The sequence below is a fragment of the Lynx canadensis genome, chromosome A2 (assembly GCF_007474595.2).
Source record: "Lynx canadensis isolate LIC74 chromosome A2, mLynCan4.pri.v2, whole genome shotgun sequence".
NCBI lineage: Eukaryota > Metazoa > Chordata > Mammalia > Carnivora > Felidae > Lynx > Lynx canadensis.
This window is the reverse complement of record NC_044304.2, coordinates 140,702,202-140,720,877: the sequence shown is the minus strand read 5'-3', so window position 1 is coordinate 140,720,877 and position 18,676 is coordinate 140,702,202. Positions and strand designations below refer to the sequence as shown.

Here is an 18,676-nt window from a genome sequence, read left to right as displayed (position 1 = left end):
GGCAAAAAACCTTGAGCAAACTGACACAATAAGTCATAAAGTAAAAGCAGATGACCTTGAACAGAAGGAGTGCAGAGTGCTGATTATATGAGAATCTTGTCCCTTCCTCTAGGAAGCCACAGGTAAAAATTGGAGAGGGCAATCAGTGTGAAATGTTGATCATCTACATGAGAGATCGGAGCATTGGCATTTTTCTGTATTATTTCACATGTGAAACATTTATCCTCAGTGGTGGATGAAGTCAGGAAAAATATGCATATAACCCTACTCATGCATTTCTTTAGAGAAACAATGTCATGTCATATATGCCATTTATTTCTGTGCTTTATTCATGCCAGGTAGGTGGTGGCTTGTGAGGATAATCAGCTAGTTATAGAGACAGAAAAGCTATATTGTATTAACATGTGTATAGTATAGTAGGAGTAAATTATGACCTATAGTGTGAGGATAAGATGATTATATAAATAACCTACAAATTATGTGGAAGAAAATCAGTTTTGAATTGAGTCATACCCGGAATGCCATGTGAGTTCAAAACATGAAGACATCAAATGTGGTTTAAAAAATCTGAATAAGCTTGGAGCTGGAGGTGATATTTAAGGCTTAACTTACCAGAAGAATTTAGCAGGCTGAAATTGTAAAGGGAGTCCGGATGGAGGGGATGGCAAAAAGAAAGACACAGTGGAAGAGAGACAAAAGGCATATATAAATGGTAACAGACATTGCATCATTTTGAACTATAGATATCTCAGGTTGGTGACATCTAGCAGGCAGTTGGGAATTTTTCTATTGGTGTAGAATTGGGAATCTTCTGTGTTGAGGTGGTAGTGAGGAGAGAAATCTCTACAGGAAAGAGAGGAGACTTGAAGATAGGATTTTGAGGATCACCTCAAAATCGGAGGAGAGAAAATATCCAACAACAGAAAGAAAAAATAAAAAGGACGATACCGCAGACCTAAAGATGAGGGGCCAGAAGCATTTAAGGAAGGTGATGAGCTGTGGAAGATGAATACCAAGAAAAGGCAACTTGCTGGGGGAGTTAGATGCTGACTAGTTTCAAACTATGCAGGGGCTTCTGACTAAATCAATTGAGTGGAGGCATATTGTTCCTTAGACTCAAGGTCAGTCTCTCTGTGCCCTCTTGGTACCTCTTGCTCAAGCTCCATCAGCTGGAGTGGAGGGAGGATTCCTTCTCAAGAAGGAAAGCTCGAATGGTACCAACTTCTCAACTTCGGGCTGCTCAAATGAATTTATTCCTGAAGAGCTAAAGGAAGAGACTGACACTCGATTCAGAGTCCTAGTACTTGATGTCTTCTGGTCCTGAAATAAGAGCAAGTCGGTTTTGACAGATTTAAGAGAGAGGCGTAATATAGCAATAAACAATTGTAGACATTTCTTAATCCAAAAGATATATATTTGGAATAGCACTGAATCTTTCATGATTATTTATTAAGCCATCTCACTTTTTCAAGCAGTTGAAAAACAGGTATTTGTTAATATTTAGTGTTGCCTTTAGTGTGTCTTTTGATTCTGTCTTTAACATTAAAGGTTCAGTATCAGAGAAAGATCTATAGGGTACTCAAAAGTAACACACTTAAGCTCTACTCTTTTACAGGGAAGTCTTTAAAAAAAGAAAAAAAACAAAACAATCTTCCCAACCTAGGCTCCACAATCTGGGTTACATTTTAAATTTTAGATTAATAAGATGGGGTGCCCAGCTAGCACAGTCCATGGAACGTGCAACCCTTGATCTCGGAGTTGTAAGTCTGAGCCCCACGTTGGGCACAGAGATTGCTTAAAAAAATAAAATCTTTTTAAAAATGTAGATTAATAATAAATGTAGCTCAAGAATACACAAAATAAAGTAGATGAAACTTGATGTGTTGCCTAAATCAAAAAGGTAGTGGATACAAAAAGTAAGAGTTCAATTTAAATTTAATTAAACAGAGGATTCTCCGAAACAGAGAAGGTGTTTGGTGATGTGTAAAAATAGGAAAGCTTTCCTTTAAAAAGAACATATTACCTGAACATATGAAAAGGTTTACAGTAGAGGGAGTTGTGGTGAAGAGAGGGATATACTTAAATTTAGTTTTTCCAAAAGTCCATATGGACATTTAAAATTAGAATTATCAAGCAAAATATATATATATTATTTTATATAATGTCAGAAACTTCTGCAACAAGCATCTGGAGAAATCTTCATTTTTAGAAGTTTCGAGCATTACACTGGTTGCTTTGGCAGTAGTCATACGTGGAAATTACATGCTCAGTTTTCCTCTCCCAAACTCATCAATCAGCAAAATCATTCCCCATCCCCTGGGGAGGGATAAGAGAAGAGGCAGAAAGAGAGAAAAGTGTTTCTCCCATACTATTCTGGAAATTCCTTCCCCTCAAGGATACAAAATGCTGGGGGGAAAAAAGTGCTCCCCTAACACCTCGTCTATAGGGTGACCTGTTTGTTGGGGACAGTCACAGTTTATACCCACTGTCCTCAGGCGATCATTAGTAGTGACACCTTTTAATTCTCAAAATGGCCCAATTTAGACAATAAATTATATGGACACTCTACATATGTAGCAATTACCCAGTGTAAATTCAAGAGACCCATAAATTTCCCAGACTATACTTTCAAGGATCATTTCTACAGTTTGTTACTAGAGAAGTTTCTCTGAAAGTATAGAGCTCCGGAAACCACCAGCAGGAGACACAGCAATCTCTCCTGAGCATAGAGCCGATTCTCGGTGTTTCTGCAACTGCCATTCACCATTGATACTGGTTCTTTTCTTCTTTGGGAGAGCAAGAGGGAGAGGATGCAGTCTGAAGAAAGAAAGAGACAGAGAGAGAGGAAGGAAGGAAGAAGTTTTATAATACTTTCTGCTGAGCCTACAAAATGGAGAAATATGAAATCACAAAAAAATATAAAATCAAACATGCAATAAAATTGACGACATCAATTAGATTTGATAGTATGATTAACTTCATATATGAGTTAGTTTAAACTGCTTAGAAATAAGCAGTTTTTGTATATTTTTAAATTTTAATTGTAGAATTGTTAGCCATCTTCATTCAACCGATTGGTACTTCTTTATTCATTCTTCCCATGAGAGAAAGGCCTCACACAATCATGAGTTCAAGCTAATGAGTGCACTGGAATACTTCATCTATTTTTGAGAGAATATTAAGGTCCACAGATAGAAAATAGACCAAAATCCCTTTTCTGGGTTAATAATTCCCAATGCTATTTCCATCCCTCCTCAGTTCCGCTTAACTTTGAGAAGGTTTTAAAAATTTAGTTTTAAAAAATGTTCCTTGGTTTTATGAATTTTTTTCAAGTGCAGGGGCACCCAGCTGACTCAGTCAGTAGTGCTAATGATTCCTGATCTCAGGGTTGCAAGTTCTAGCCCCACATTGGGCATAGAGATTGCTTAACTTTTTTTTTTTCAAGTGCCTCAGTATGGAAGCCAGAAATGAATGAGAAATAATATGAATAAATATCATAATTGATTATATTCTTATGAGTCAACAAGGGATAAGGAAATAAGGGTGTGTAAAGGAAGATTAGTGAAGCCCATTTTTCAAGGAGTTTATAATCTAGTGGATGAAATAGGCATAGAGAACAATGTGGCATAATAAATTATATTTCAAATAACATTGAGGGACAATTGGGTGGCTCAGTCAGCTGAGCATCTGACTTCAGCTCAGGTCATGATCTCATGATCTCATGGTTCATGAGTTCAAGTCCAGCACCAGTCTCACTACAGTCAGTGCAGAGCCTGCTTCAGATCCTCTGTCCCCTCTCTCTGTGCCCTCCCCCCTTAAATAAAATAAACATTTACTTATTTATTTATTTTAATGTTTATTTATTTTTGAGAGAGAGAGAGAGAGAGGGAGAGAGAGGGAGACACAGAATCTGAACCAGGCTCCAGGCTCTGAGCTGTCAGCACAGAGCCTGATGTGGGGCTTAAACTCATGAATCATGAGATCATGACCTGAACTGAAGTCGGACCCTTAACCAGCTAAGCCACCCAGGAGCCCCAATAAACATTAAAAAAGAAGTAACATTGAGATTTAAAGTGGGTGAATATTACACTAGAAAGAATTTTTTAAATGCAGAGAACTGGAGTGACTACATTCTAATTAAATCATAACAGATAAGACTTATTTGATTTTTAAAAGCTTTTTTTTTTTAAATTTTTTTAACGTTTATTTATATTTGAGACAGACAGAGACAGAGCATGAACAGGGGAGGGGCAGAGAGAGAGAGGGAGACACAGAATCTGAAACGGGCTCCAGGCTCTGAGCTGTCAGCACAGAGTCCAAAGCAGGGCTCGAACTCACGGACCGTGAGATCATGACCTGAGCTGAAGTTGGACGCTTAACCAACTGAGCCACCCAGGTGCCCCATTATTTGATTTTTTAAGTACCAGAAGAAAGGAAACTTTTATTTTTATTTATAATGATTCACATACCAAAAAATGAATTGAGAAAAAAACTTTCATATTAGAATTGAAGTCAAAGACAGACCTAGTTTAAAATGCAAGACATTCATTTGTAGAAAAATATGTCTGACAAAAAGAACAAAAAGCATGGAGCCAAATGAATAAATGAAATGATTAACAAAAATGTTAACAAAAGGGTTCATAATTGCCTTGCAAAGTATTATATTTTTTTAAAGATCTAGAAAAATGAGCCTGCTGATACAACGTTAGGGGTTGAAAATATTGGCTAACAAGGAGCTGTAAAAATAAATATTTTTGTTTGTTTTGTTTTTTAACAAGAAAATGAAAGGAAATGTGCGATTAAAGAATAACAATGTCAGGGCACCTGGGTGGCTCACTGGTTGTGTCCAACTCGGTTTGGTTAGGTCTTGATCTCATGGTTGTGAGTTTGAGCCATGTCGGGCTCCAAGAGACAACGCATAGCCTGGTTGGGATTTTCCCTCTCCCTCTCTCTCTCAAAATAAATAACTAAACTTGAAAACAAACAAACAAAAATACGGAAAAGGAATAACAATGTCTTTATGTAAGGCTATGAGGGAAAGGAAGAGAATAGGACCTTGAATGGAACCAGTTAGAGGGATAATAGTACTGAAGGAGCCTGTGATCGGTTTATTGATGCATTTAGAGCTAACTGTCAAATGTAGATGCCCTCACCTGATCACCGTAGTAGCCTCTTCTTACAAGTCTCTCATCTTGTCCTCTTGCTTTTCCCATCTAGTTGCAAGACAGCAGCCCCAATGTCCTTTTAAAAACTTGTCAGATCATGCCGCTCTTCTGCTCCAAGTTCTTAAATGATCTCCATGTCCCTCTGGGTACAGATTTAGGTTTTACAGTATCCTGGAAGAGCCTATGTGATTTGATCACAGTCACCTCTCTGACTCCTCTCCTGTCTCTGTCCCTTAGGTTTCTTTCTGGTCACACTGCATTCTCAAGGTCCCTGCAATAGAGCAGGCAACAGATCAGACTCTCTCAGAGACTTTGCTCCAGCTCAGTGGTTCTCAAAGGATGACCCAGGGATCTCTGTAAGTCCTCAGGACCCTTTCATGGGACCTAAATGGTCAAAAATAAAACAAAAGGGTCTAACATTATTTTAAGAGCATAAAAGAGTCCTGAGACCAAAATATTAGGGATCGTTGCTGTAGCTATTCCACTCCAGCTTGGAGTACCCTGGCCTCAGATATCTATCTGTTCAGCTCAGTCCTGTACCTTCTTCAAGACATTGCCTGTGTACTTTACTCTCCCAGTTGAGGTCTACCCTGACCACCTAGTCCAAATCTTAGACTTCCCATTTTTCCTGTACATTTTCTCTTTTCATGGCATTTATTACCTACAATATACTATCTAATTTACTTAAATATCGTATTTATTGTCTCTCTATGACTCCATAATGCAAGCTTCAAAAGGCGTGAACATCATAGTCAGTTTTGTCCATTGACCTCTCCCAAGAGCCTGGGAGAGTATCTGATAATAGTAGATGTTTCCTGAATAAGTGAGTGCTTGAAGAATTGAATTGAATTTCCAATATACTTTTTTGTGGCGAACATTGCTTGATGTACAGAATTACCAAATCACTATACTGTATACCTGAAACTAATATATGTCAACTATACTTCAATAATAGAAATTTAAAATATATGTATTTTCCAAGGCATTTTAAAGTAATGGCTTTACAAAGTAAAGCAAAAATGCCTATATTCATCAAAATTTAATAAATTATTGAGAGAAAAACATCTAAAGAACAAATAATAATGAAAGTAGCATAAAGACTACAACGTTATCTAGTGAACCCACGGCAGAAGAAAGGAATCTTTGAAACATCTTGTATCAGTAATTATATGCTTCAGTCTGGGAATGATACACACCACATCCATCACCACTCATTACTCATTAGCTGGAACCAGTCACATGGACCCACCCAACCAAAAAAGGGACCACAAGTACATTCCTACTACCATGTACCTGAAGGCAGGAAGCTGAAAATATTTGACAAACAGCACTATTACCATGATGGATTGTGTTTCAATTTGGTTAAAGCAACTCAATAACCAAGATTAATAAAATTTTCTTATGAAATTACTTCAGAATATACAATGATTATAAAAGCAAATAACTTCGAGTTTCATTATAAATAATAATGGCTTATTCTTGATTTATATAGCAGAAAATAAGATATATTACATTATCAAATGAACTTTTTTAATACCTTGGACTTAGGAGCATTTCATTCTTTTTTGCACATCTTTTTTTCTTTCTTTCTTTCCTTCCTTCCTTCCTTCCTTCCTTTTTTCCATCCCTCCTTTTTCTTTCAGCAAATATTTATTGAGCCTTCTGTGTACAGATAATGGTTTCTAGGTGATGGGAATACAAGAGTGAATAGACAAGATTCTTGCCCCCACAGAGCTTATAGTCTATTGGGAGAACACAGGCAATAAACAGGTCAGCAGAATTTAAAAATCAAAAGAATTATAGATTTTGAAAACATTATAACGAAGATAAACATTTGATAAAGAATAACTGGATAGTCAGAAATTCTAAAGTGATATTTGAGATGAGATGTATATAGACTGCAAAGGAGCTGGTCTTGCAAGATCCAGAGGAAGAGGATTCTAGACACACAGGACATGTGCAAAAGTTTGGCATGACTGAGGAATATCAAGGAGTCCTGTACAGTTTTAACCTCTGAGGAAGGAAAGAGGTGAGAGATGAAGTTAGAGAGCCAAGTAGAGACCAAACTATGCAGAGCTTTGTTGACAAAGGCAATAGGCTTAGGTTTTATTTTAAAAGTAATAAAAGTCACGAAAGGATTTTAAGCAGGGGATTGACAGATTTCTTTTATGTTTCTAAAAGATTACATTTTAAAAGACTATATTCTGGGGGAAAAATAGAATGGATAGGGGAACTGTTAAGAAATTAAACATGGAAATCTGGTTGGTCTTGATTAAATTTATGTAACAGAGATGGAGAGAAAGGAATAGAGTCAACACATATTTAATAAGAAAGCCAATAAGATTTCCTGCTGGGTTGGATGTGGAGATAAAAGAAAAAGAAAACCCAAAGACTGAGGAAATTAGCTGAATGGTGAGCCCATTACTGACATGGAAAGGCAGAGAAAGAGTAAATCGGAATTGTGGGAATCAAGAATTCTTTATTTTACATAATAAATTTTATATACTTCTTAAATATCCAAGAAGTGATGCTGTGTATTCTGGAAGCTTTAACATTAATTCAACATGTATTAAGCACTATTATGAGCACTGTGTAGCAGGGTCATAGGCTAAGTCATACTATGCTGTGTAATTTTTTTCCTACCCAGATGTAGGAGATTCAAACTGAAGACCAAAGCAGTTGTAGGCAAAACAAAACAATTACATTTTATGTATATGTGTATATGGGTATATTTATTAAAATGTATACATATTACATGTATGTAATTACATTGTGTATACATAATCGCATGTATACATAATTATATATAATGTAATATATATAATATATATGTATACACACATAAATGTGTGTTTTATGTGTATATATGTATATATTATATCTATTAAGTATGTATATGTATATATTATATATGAATATATGTGTGTGTATATACGGTGGTGTGTGTGTGTGTGATGTAATTACTTTATTTTGTTACAACTATTTTGGTCTTCAGTTTGAACCCCCTACTTCTGAATTAATAAACAAGTTGATGGTTTAATTGCATTTAAATTTAATCCAACCCCAACATCTTTAAAGGTGTAATATTCCTTTCTATAGAATAAAAGTGCTCAGTCTCTCATACGGCCTCCTTCATTCTTCTTCGTCTCTCACTAAGAATGGAGTCCATTCATGTTGGGATTACATGAGGGAAGCTTAAACAACCTCATGGCAGCCAGGAAGGATCAAGGATCTTGAGGGTAATGTCCTTTGCTTCTTCTGGTTTGTAGTGCAATATTCTTTTTTTTTTTTAATAGTTTTTTTTTTTTTTTTAACGTTTATTTATTTTTGAGACAGAGAGAGACAGAGCACGAATGGGGGAGGGTCAGAGAGAGGGAGACACAGAATCGGAAACAGGCTCCAGGCTCTGAGCTGTCAGCACAGAGCCCGACGCGGGGCTCGAACTCACGGACTGCGAGATCGTGACCTGAGCCGAAGTCGGCCGCTTAACAGACTGAGCCACCCAGGCGCCCCGCAGTATTCTTTATCTACCAGGATACTGCTTACCTTTGGAGGTATTTAAGGCTGAAGTTTAAGTTGGGTGCAACTGTGATTTGGCTTCTCTGGTCTCACAGTAGTGATCCCTGGATGGCTAAGTCTCATTATCTCCCACTAGTCCAGGTCACTGCTCTGGGTCTGGCTGTGCCTCTCATTTGGTCCAAGTATTCTCTAAAATCCTGGCCACTAGGCCTCTTGTTCTGCTAAGGTGACTCCTGGCAAGCTCTCCAGTCAGATGCTCAATAACTTGGGGTCAGTGTATACTACATAGGATCAAGGCAGCCCAGGAAAGCTACCTGACCGTAGTTCATTTTTAGGTGACTGTGCTTCAACTTGGTGTAAGGCAGCCAGCATGGTTGCTTCCTCCCAGAGTCTCAAATGATGAAGAGTAAGGAAGGTACCTCCTCTACTCTCTGTGTGCTCAGCTCTAGGCCAGAACCAAGCCCAAAGAGGGAAAAGTACAGAGACATCTGCTCCCTCACTGCCACTTTCTTACTCTTTTCTTCTTGCCACAGTTTCCCTAGTTCAAAGGGAGTGTGTTTTACCCCAGGAAGGCCTGGCGGCCTTAGGTAGGAGTGACCTCTCTCCATCGCTAGAGAACTACTTAGCTAACATGGCTGTTATCTTTCTGCACAATTCATTTTAGATATCAGAAGCAGAATTTTTAATTTATTCTATTTGTATTCCACATACAATAAATTTTAGACTCATAGAGGGAAGACTCCTTAAAACCAAGATGAAAGTCATGGGCTCAGAAACGCAAAAAGAAAACTATATTATTAATTTTTTAAAAAGTACTCAAAATATAATAATGTTCTGATTCAATCAATCATCGCATCAAACTTTACAAGTTCTGTGATCTTGTTCCTCCCATTTTAGAGAAGAAGAAATGGGTACTTATGAAGACCTTTTTACTTTTTAACTTATAACACAAATTATCGAATTACATATTGGGACCTCTAACCATTCTATCTACAAAGCTCATGCTAAAATGCCTTCTCTTGAAATTTTTGTAGCTAATCCTTATAGAGAGAGGAAAATAACAGTCAAGGATTTCAGCACAGTAGGTAATACAAATGAACACAGATCAACTTAAAATCTACATTCTAACAAAGCCCAAAAAGCAAATACTCTGAAACAGAATCAAGTAATGTATTGCTTAGACATGATAGAAGAAAGCAGTGGAACAGAAAACAAACAAACAAACAAAACCATGCTAGCATTGCTATGGGCATATTGCTCAAGGATTTACGGTCCAACCCAAGATCTCAGTAGCTTGATACGACAAAAATATATTTTTGTTCACATTGAATCTCCCATACGAGTTGGCAGACTTTCTGCTCCACACACGGATCCAGGCAATGGAGCTGTCACCATCTTGTTAGCTACACCATCCGGAACATGCAGCTTCCTCAGGTACTTTGTTAAGGGAAGAGAGAAACTGGAGAAACTTGCATGGGCTTTTGACTCCCTCACCCTGCAAATAATACACTTACATCCACTACTATTTCACTGGTCAGAACTAGTTCTTTGTGCTCATTCTAATTGCAGGAAGGCCAGGAAATGGAGGAGAGCAAATGGAATGTTTGAGCTGTCTCTTTCACAGCCCTATGAACTGATCCACACATCCAGCCCGCTTACCCCTCCTAATCTCAGCTCTTTCATTCCCAAGGTTGTTTGTAGGTTCAGGACAATATTACCCTTATTTTAGAGACTGCTTTACATTTTGTGACTGGGGAAGAATATTGTAAGATCTCTGTAAACCTTTGTTAAAGACTAAGTTACAGTTCTAAGATCATGCAGGTAATATATTTTGTTTTTAATGAAAACAGTGTTTGTGGGATAAGAAACATCTAATCTTACCCCGTTATTCCCATTGGGAATAAGATACCATGCAAGTAGAAGGTGGGGGGGTGTCTCTGGTGATCGCATGGTTTCTGTCACCACAACTTTCTTGTAACCACTTGACCTTACTTCTGGTTTAAATACACAAGAGTGATTTAAAAGTCAAACACCTAGATGTTTTGGGTTTTTTGTTCCAATACAACCAACAGGTTTCCATTTACAAAATTCTTTATTACATTACGAGATGTTGAATAAGAGAAATTTGCAAATTTTGGAATATGAACCCAGGGTACCTAAAACCTACGGCAGTAACTTCCTTCAGAAGGAAGTGTTATCTTTAGGAAATGTAAGGAAGTAGCACCATCTGGTGGGTGAGAAGGAAAGAATATGGAGAATTACTGAATGTGTAATTGTGGGCACTTTGGAAAAGTATTATTATTACCGTAGACATAATCAGGTTTTCAAATGAAAGCTTTTTGGGAGCTTTAGAATTGAGAACTCGAGGAATGAAATCCTCTTCTGAGAAAGAGGGACAATACAAGGTGTGTGACTTTTCCTATTACCATTTCTGATTGGTGGTTGTTCACATGAAACCCAGGTAATTAAAGCAGCCTTTGGTAATGATGAGAGCATTATTTATAACCGGAGACTATCATCATCAACGAGCCTCCTGTTTTGGTAATTTTAGACAGTCACACGTGCCAGACTAAGGCACTGAGTATAGGCCTCCAATTCACTTAGAATTTATTAGTCAAGGGCCAGCAGGGGGCCCTTCTTCACACCTGTTTGTTGGCCAGTACCAGAAATCAATGGTGAGATCTTTTGACAAAGGCAGGAGAAAATTTTCGGCTTTTCAGCTTTGATGGGTATCTGTGTTGCATTTACTTAAGCTGACATTGTCTCACAACTTGCCAAATGTTTCCTGAGAGATCAACTTTGGAGTTCTATTTGGCCATTTTCAAAAAGGTTAACTTAGTGAAATAGACCCCAGCAATGTTAACAAATCTGTTCTGGCATCCTACCCTTGACACTTTTACCCCACATCTTCTGTGATAGTAAACAGCAACAGAAAATAGGAAGGAAGGGTAAAGGTGTAGTCATAGCAGATAGATGTTAAACTCTACCCACCCATTTATCATTGGAGCTTCCTCAAGCCAATCTTCTTTTGGGTCTCTTTTTAGTTGACTTTCTCCCCATGTGTATCCAACCCCTAAGTTATTTTCAAATGATGAGCATACACAGCAAAAAGTTCTGGTCAGCCGGCTTCTGGGTCAAGAAAGATGGCATAGCCCAGGGGTTGAAATCCCAGACATCTGGAACCAGATTACCTGGGTGGTTTTTTTTTTCCCCCACCTCAGGACTCTATTATCCTCAACTATCACTCCCAGGTCCCATGTCTCTCACCCTAAGCAGTTCCTAATTTACTATCTGTCTCTACAGAGTTGCCTATTTTGGGTATTTCTATACAGATGGACTTAATAATAAGTGGTCTCTGTAACTGATATTTCTTTCATTTAGCAGTATTTTCAAGTTCAATCCATGTTAATAGTATGGATCAGCACTTGTTCCTTTGTATTGCGAATAATATCCCTTTGTACGGATATACCAACATTTGTTTTATTCATTCACATCACAATGGACTTTTTGAATTATTTTCACCTTTTGGCTATTATGAATATGCTGCTATAAATGTTAGTGCACCCATTTTTTGCGGACATATGTTTTCATTTCTCTCCGAACAGAATTACTAGGCCCTAGAGTGAAATTGCTACATCATATGAAACACTATCTTTAAATTTTTTTTTTTTAAATGTTTATTTATTTTTGAGACAGAGAGAGACAGAGCTATGAACGGGGGGGAGGGTCAGAGAGAGGGAGACACAGAATCTGACAACAGGCTCCAGGCTCTGAGCTGTCAGCACAGAGCCCGACGCGGGGCTTGAACTCACGGACCGCGAGATCATGACCTGAGCCGAAGTCGGCCCGCCCAACCGACTTGAGCCACCCAGGCGCCCCGATAACACTATCTTTAATCAAGACTACCTGATTTTTAATTCTGGCTCTGTTTCTTGCCCTATGTTTGGAGGCAAGTTATGCCTCATTTGTTTATCTATAAAAATGGGACATAGCACTTCATGTGGTTGTTTTTAAAGATTAACTAAATTATAATGTGAAAGGCTCATAATATATCCATAAACATCATCTAAGTGTATTTTTTAAATTAATTTCCAGATTTTCTTCCTTAAAGACTTTGTGAGAATCCTTAAACCAGAATGACGTAAGGAATAGTCTCAGGTTTGGTCAGATCTGAACACCTCTTCCTCAAATGTCCAGCTCTGCAAACCATTTTCTGTTTTCCCATGATGTCTCCCCCACACCATTCTGTGTGTTACTTCTTTTCTTCGTGCCTTCTAAGGATTTTTTAAATAGTACTTATTCTTTGCATTGACAAAAGTTTCAAGTTCACCTGAATAAAGGCTTTATGAGGGCTTCATTTCCCTGCAATATAGTTTGCAAACAGTTGACTTCCTGCTTTACTTATAAACTGTGGGGGAGGTTTTTATTTATTTGTTTGGTATTTTATTCTTAACCTGAGCATCTACCCTATGTGTCTCTGTCACAGGCAGTTGAAGAACTAGTTTTATTCCATTTGCTTGTAGGAGTCCAAACTGAAATGGCTTCCACCAGGGTACAAGACTGTGACTCTTCCCCGGTAGCCATTATACATTCTACTAATAGTTTTTCTGATTAAGCCAGTCATGCTTACAATGTGTAGGCTGCATGATAATAAGCTCCCAAGTCCTGAGATGCTCTGGTTAACAACATGACCCAGAGGACTTTGGGTCACAGATTTTTTCACTATAAAAACAATTAGCTTGTGGCTCAGGTCATGATCTCATGGTTGTGAATTCAAGCCCTGCATCAGGCTCTGTGCTATCAACATGGAGCCTGCTCAGGATTCTTTCTCCCTCTATCTCTCTTCTCCCCCCCTCCCCCAACCCACTCACTTGCTTTCTCTCAAATAAATAAACTTAAAAAACAATTAGCTTTGACATTAAAGATAAATGTGTTTTATAGTCAACTATCTGGCAAATACATCAAATCATTTTTAGGCCAAAGAAAGCAAAGGGGGATTATGTTTACTAAGGAGCTTACTGTGTACCATACACTAGTTGCTTAAAGGAATATTCTGCAGTAGGTCAAGGTTGGAGCATGACATAAGGTTCTTTGCCCCTGATAGCACCAACTTGGTGTGACAAAATGTTTCCAGGGCTTTGTGACCATCACAGAATGCTCCTAAGGACTGAAACAGATGTCTAGACACACATCTTGTTTTTGCACAGGGCCAGGATATCTGTAGAATGAGAACGCAAACCTGGTCCACATGTTGTGTTCAGTCATCCAGAAACCAATCTAGGGGACTGAGCTTCCCCAAGGAGGGTGATCTAGAGAAAGGGACCTTAGAAACTATGAGAAGGGGCGCCTGGGTGGCGCAGTCGGTTAAGCGTCCGACTTCAGCCAGGTCACGATCTCGCAGTCCGTGAGTTCGAGCCCCGCGTCGGGCTCTGGGCTGATGGCTCAGAGCCTGGAGCCTGCTTCCGATTCTGTGTCTCCCTCTCTCTGCCCCTCCCCTGTTCATGCTCTGTCTCTCTCTGTCCCAAAAATAAATAAACGTTGAAAAAAAAAAAAATTAAAGAAAAAAAAAAGAAAAAAAAAAAAGAAACTATGAGAAGATATGGAAGAACAGGCCTGGTAGTTTGCCTGAATGTCAAGGCGAGCAGTGGCAGCAGAAGACTGTACTCGATCTTCTCTGACATTTCCCTCTCCTCCTAAACTTGAGAGTGCTATGGAAGGAAAATGCAGGGACACAGGGGACCTAACTATTGAAATATCTCTGATCATGGGACTCTAAAGAATTTTCCCTACTGTTCAGAAGGAAAGAGAAGCATGAGAACAGCAGCCTAGCGGTCTGACATGAGAATGAAGGACATGAGAATCCTTCACCCACGGGGCTTCCCAGACAGAATAAATTAATGGGAAGGGCTGCCACCAAAAGACCAAATTTTCTACTGGTCACCTCAGGTTGTGGACTCAAAGCCTTGAGAATCGGGATATTATTATGAATATCAAGTGTATGTCCTGGCAGGTGAAGCCTAAGGCTATATGGGTTATGTGCAATTAGCCTACACAATTAACTTTACAAAGAAAAACTGAAGCTGGGTAAAATAATTTACCTAAGCTCACAGAGATAAGAGACAACAGAGCCATGAATCAACACCAGAGCTGTTTGACCTCCAAAAAGCCAGGAATTTCTCCTATACCTTAAAGCTTCTCAAGATATAAAGATTCAATGGAGCAGTCACTATGCATTTGTAATACTCCAACAATAATGATAAAAAGCAACATACATTGAGCAATTAACATATGCTTAATATATGCTAAGTGATTTGCCTGTGCAACTGTGTGATTTACTGAGAAACTGCTCAGTATTTTAATTTTTTCTATTGTTTTCACCAAAGAATGATGACAGAATGGCTGTTTGCCCTGAAATGCTAGATCCCCTTATCTTCGGAGAGAGAGGTTTTATAGGATTCATTGCAAGTTCTCAGCCATAAAGGGATTAAACTGACTGTCCCAAGGGAGGTGAAAATGGAGACTTCGGGCAGGTAGCCCTACACTGGATTTTATTCCTAATTGAAACATGGGGAAGGTTGTGGATTTCTAAGTGCTAGACTCCTGCAATTCTGGAGATAACAGCCTGTATGTAGATACAACCCCTGTATGTAGCAGCCAAATGGAGCCAAGGAGGGAAATAGCCATCCTATGACCAAGAACAGGAAGATGTAAGCCATTTCGTAAGCTCCAATGAGGAAACCCCCAGTTAATAACTGGTATTGGACCTCATCGATGTTGCTAAGTTGTAATTTGGAGATGGTTTTATTTGGAAAATAAAGAACCATGACATCTCTTGCACCTTGAGTGTCACAGAACTATTCATACCTGTTATATATGCAGTAACTCTCTATTCCCACAACACATTCCTGAAGTTCTATTATCATCGTCTTTTTACAGATAAGAAATTAGATCTAGAAGTTGAGCAACTTGCCCGTGTTGATACAACTCAAAGTCTTCTTAACATGAAGAATTTAGGCCTTTCAGACTTGCCAACCTTATAAAAAGGCACTGTGACAGTTTCATCTGCATGACTTGAAAACTAATTCAAAGAGTCTTTTATCCATTATATAAACAGATTGTCTCCCAGCATAAATAGGATGTGTAGCACCATTCATTCTTATTTTTAAAAAATACTTACTGATATTTAATTATATGTAGGATATAACAGGGTTATTTACAAAGAGGCATGTCTTAAAATTTAGTTGGAGAAATAGAATATATCAATAATGATATCTTTAAGTTTGGAGAGGGTATTACAGATAGTAAATGCTATAGGAATTTGGATTGGAACACTAGCAGATGGTGCAATGGAAAGACCATTGGGTAATGAGTCAGAAGACATCAGTTCTATTTCTGACACCAACCACTTCCAGCTCTTTAACCTCCAAGATTCTTAATTTCTCTGTGCCTCAGATTTGTCATTTAGAAATTGTTGATAATAATGCTCCCTTTCCTTACAGGGTTTTTAAAATTACATGTGCAAAAATCTTTGTAAAACTATAATGAAGCCCATAAACAAATGAAAGGTACTGTTTTCCCTCTTTTCATTAGTGGGAAATCTTCATGATCATGTTAACTATGATGATTTATGCATCGCCTTGACTAGGCTATTGTGATCTGTTGTTTCATCAAACATCAGTCTAGATGTTGCTGGGAAGGTAGTTTTAGATGTGATTATCATTTAAATCAGTAGACTTTGAGTAAAGCACATTACCCTTCATAACATGCGTAGGCCATCCAATCAGTTGAAGACCTTAAGAAAAAAACTGAAGTCCTACCCCACCAAAAAAGGTAATGTTGGCTTCACACTGACTTCAGAGTCAAGACTATATGGGTTATAGTCAACCCATGCAAGAATTGCTAGCCTGCCCATCAACACTTCAAATAGCATACTTACCTGCCCCTACATTATTAAGAGCCAATTCTTTGAAATAAATCTCTCTCTGCAACCAATATGGGGTATACATAATGTGTGTATACATACATATGTGTATATCTGACATAAACACATACACACACACACACACACACACACACACACACGCGCCCTACTGGTTTTGTTTCTCTGGAGAATGCTGACTAATGAAATAGCTGTTCTGAATGAAGAACTTACTTTGACAAGAAAAATGTGGAAAGCAATCAAAGGAACTTCAGAAGTACTTTACTCTCTACATATTGTTGGTTGGTCAATTTTTTACTATAGAGCAAATATAGAGTATATTTCATAATAATATCTTCCGTTACTCATATGAAATATAAACATTTAATACACCCAAGTAGGAAATATGATGAAACAAGAATATTTGCTATTGTTTGAGTAGCTGATATGCCTCTCGGGGACTGAGTGTGTGTCTTTCTTCAAGGCATTCCCTGCATTAGACCTGCCTTCCCAATCACTGTTTGTCCAAATGGGATGTAACCCATTCTTTTGGCACAGTTTAATGACCCTTCTATGCAGAAATGCCCAATTCCTCTAGCTGAAAGTGGTTACTACCTCCTTTGAACTCCGTTCCTCTTTTAGTATTCATCACACTATGTCCTGATTATAGTCATTTGTGTTTTTGTTGTTCCCACCTCTAGAAATAATGATCTCTTGAGGGTCACTAATAAATCATGGTTTTCATCAGAGCCTGCTCTAGATCCTTGCCTAAAGTGTCTTGATAAATACATGCTGCATAAATAAAACTTTGTGGGTCATTTTGGTCTCTGGACTTGAAGTTATTCTCTCCAATTTGTGCAATAACAAGTCCTATAAGAAACTTCTATGAGTGACTATAATCTTTTATGTATGGTTAGTGGTCTGGTGCTGAGAATTTACTAGGTAGTAAAGGAATGAGCAGTAGCTGCATGGGGATTTAGGTACAAGCTTGAAAGTTGGCTTAAAATGACATTTTAAATGAGGGAATTTTATGAGCAGAGGTAGTAAAGTCACTCAGGCTTTAAAGGGTACTCCAGTGACTGTACAGTAACCAAGGTACTTCCTTGTTCTCCCATGGCATGTTCCTGTCACTGATATGAACTCCCTGCTAAATATGTAACGAAAGCAAAGTACAAGTGTCTGTGTGCCCATCAAATATCTCACTTTCAAAGATACTTCTGTGCCCTCAATGAACAGTGTGTACTTTCCATCCAAATTTGGAACACTTTCCTAACTTCATACTGTGTCAATACACACAGTGGCACAGAGATACAGTGACTTCTTAGGGGAAAAAGCAGAGCTGAAATCTGTTTTGACTTATTTATTTATCTTAAATATTTTTATTTTTAATTAATCTCTACACCAACATGAGGCTTGAACTCACAACCCCAACCCCAAGTCGCACGCTCCACTGAATGAGCCAGCCAGGTGCCCTGAGCTGAAATCAATTTTAGAGCCACGAATTTTAAAATTGCAATTTAGTGTGTTTGACATTCAAAATTCCTTGCACTTCTGGAGGGAAATTCATCAAAATGTATGACTGGAGGACAGAGCCTTATTCTTGAGTTCTATTCAACTAGTTTCACATTTTAATGCAGCTAAAAGTTCCTAAACCAGAATTACTCTAGAAGACAAGAATTCACACACTATTCTCATTTCATTGATTCTCACACTATACGCAGTTCATCGATCCAATATTGACCGATAACATATGGTAGCACTATGTGGAATGCTAAAGACCCATCCATGAAGAAAATATAGCTCCTACCCTCCAAACAACCACTGTTTATTGGGAGGTTGATGGAGATACAACCCAACACCTACTGGTAAATCTTGATTGTTGTTTAATATCACTTTTAGTGTACTCTCCTGTCAGTTCACCATGGTAAAATAAATGTCTCCTTTCCTAACTTGCAAAAGGTAAGGTCTATTCTCTCTTTATATGGCAGTTGCCCCTCCCCCACCCAATAAACACAAAGAGAACTGTTCAGGAAGTTCAATTGTTAGGGATTCAAGCCAATTGAAGACGATTATA

General features: G+C 38.2%; 1 non-coding gene across 1 annotated transcript; it reads left to right on the top strand.

Annotated features, from left to right (window-relative positions):
• Positions 1-2,616: 2,616 nt before the first annotated feature.
• Positions 2,617-2,821, top strand: LOC115509552. The gene has a single exon (XR_003967425.1). It is a non-coding gene; the product is annotated as a small nucleolar RNA U3 (small nucleolar RNA).
• The last annotated feature ends 15,855 nt before the right edge of the window (positions 2,822-18,676 follow it).